Source organism: Vulpes lagopus, chromosome 2, assembly GCF_018345385.1.
Source record: "Vulpes lagopus strain Blue_001 chromosome 2, ASM1834538v1, whole genome shotgun sequence".
NCBI classification, from domain to species: Eukaryota; Metazoa; Chordata; class Mammalia; order Carnivora; family Canidae; genus Vulpes; species Vulpes lagopus.
This window is the reverse complement of record NC_054825.1, coordinates 154,371,139-154,373,352: the sequence shown is the minus strand read 5'-3', so window position 1 is coordinate 154,373,352 and position 2,214 is coordinate 154,371,139. Positions and strand designations below refer to the sequence as shown.

The 2,214-nt window shown below is 43.2% G+C and overlaps 1 pseudogene; it reads right to left on the bottom strand.

Annotated features, from left to right (window-relative positions):
* Positions 1-1,028: 1,028 nt before the first annotated feature.
* Positions 1,029-1,842, bottom strand: LOC121478507 (annotated as a pseudogene).
* Positions 1,843-2,214: the final 372 nt, after the last annotated feature.

Here is a 2,214-nt window from a genome sequence, read left to right as displayed (position 1 = left end):
CCTCAAAGAGTTAAAAATAGACCTGCCCTACAACCCAGCAATTGCACTACTGGGGATTTACCCCAAAGATACAGATGCAGTGAAATGCCGGAACACCTGCACCCCGATGTTTATAGCAGCGATGTCCACAATAGCCAAACTGTGGAAGGAGCCTCGGTGTCCATCGAAAGATGAATGGATAAAGAAGATGTGGTCTATGTATACAATGGAATATTACTCAGCCATTAGAAACGACAAATACCCACCATTTGCTTCAACATGGATAGAACTGGAGGGTATTATGCTGAGTGAAATAAGTCAATCGGAGAAGGACAAACATTATACGATCTCATTCATTTGGGGAATATAAAAAATAGTGAAAGGGAATAAAGGGGAAAGGAGAGAAAATGAGTGAAAATATCAGTGAGGGTGAAGAACATGGGAGACCCCTAACTCTGGGAAACAAACAAGGGGTAGTGGAAAGGTGGGTGGGGGATTGGGGTGACTGGGTGACAGGCACTGAGGGAGGCACTTGACGGGATGAGCACTGGGTGTTATGCTATATGTTGGCGAATCGAACTCCAATAAAAAAATACCAAAAAAAAAAAAAAAAAGAACCCTGAGTTCTTTAGCGCAGCCACCAAGATCCCCCCAAGCCTACAGATGAAGGGATGATTTTGGAATTGGATTTCTTATGTACCTTGGTAACCTTCAGGCTAAATCATCTTTAATCTGGAGGTCTACCATGATGTTTAGCAAAATTGCATCCCAGACACACAATATTAAAAGACACACTAAGTTCCAAAGTTAGCTATGAATAGTTTTAAACTGAACAGTCGTATGATATTCATTAATGCTTGAAATTCCAGTCCCAGGGGATCCCTGGGTGGCGCGGTTTGGCACCTGCCTTTGGCCCAGGGTGTGATCCTGGAGACCCGGGATCGAATCCCACGTCGGGCTCCCGGTGCATGGAGCCTGCTTCTCCCTCTGCCTGTGTCTCTGCCTCTCTCTCTCTCTCTCTGTGTGACTATCATAAAAAAAGAAAAAAACTAAAAAAATTCCAGTCCCAGACCAGGCTGGTGGCCACTGGCATTGACATTCTTTCTGTCTGGCGGAACTGACAGTATCATTTTGATACTTGGCTTTAGGATCTTAATATACCCTGGACCTACCAGGCTGGAATCACTCCCTTTGGCCAAGAAGCTGGTATCAGGGTCAATCTGATACTTGGCTGCTATTCCAAAGTTAAGGGTTATTGTTTCTGCTGTCCAGTTGACTTTGACAGAAGTTTCCAACTTCTTGTTCATCTTCTGGCAAATGGAGCCTCCAAACTCTGTCCTGCCATTGACATTGATGGGAGGCTAGAATTCATCAGTCTTGTAGCCAACTGCAAAGTTGCTGAGTCACCTGGGACTTTGTGGTCTCAAAATCCATCTGGTGGCCAGCCGGCTGGCCCTGGTGACTCCGCACACAGCACCCTGGATTGAAAGCCTAGTGATGTGGAAATCTAGGTCGATGTGCTTCTGCCTGTATCCTGCTTCAAATTTAGCATCTCCCCTCCTGCCCCCTTCTGGCTTCAGCGTTAGGGGAGCCAGAGGAGTCAAAAATCAGCTTCAGTCCATGTGAGAGCTGATCTCCCACAGTAATCTTGGTGCTGGGGCATGTGGTCACATTCCATTTCTCTGTAATATGGTACAGATTGGTTTCCACATTGCCCATCACTTTGGTGGACTCAGGGTTGGCTGAGCCTGAACTGGTAAACTCTAGTTCATTCTCAGATTTTGTTTTCAAATCTATTTTATTAAGGCAGATCCATAGCCCTTGGTGAGACATCCTGGCAGATTTGCCAAGATGAGCATACATGAGAGGCACATAGGGGCAGCTCGGTTGGGCTGCAGTGCCTGCCTCTTTCTTATGTGAATTTTGTGAATTGCATTTTTAAACGAATTTGTTCTATTTATATAAGATATTCAATTTAGGGCTGGAGAGTTGTTCATGGTATTCTTTTATTATCCTTTTCATATCCATGGGATCTGTATTGATGGCCTTTCTTTTATTTCTGGTAATAGTAATTTGTGTCTTTGCTTCTTCTTATTATTTTTTTAAGTAACTTGGCTAAAGGTTTATCAATTTTATTGATTGTTTCAAGGAAACAGCTTTTGATTTTATTGATTTTCTTTATTGATTTCTTCTGTCCGATTTTTAAAATTTCTGCTCTAAATTTGTAATTCCTTT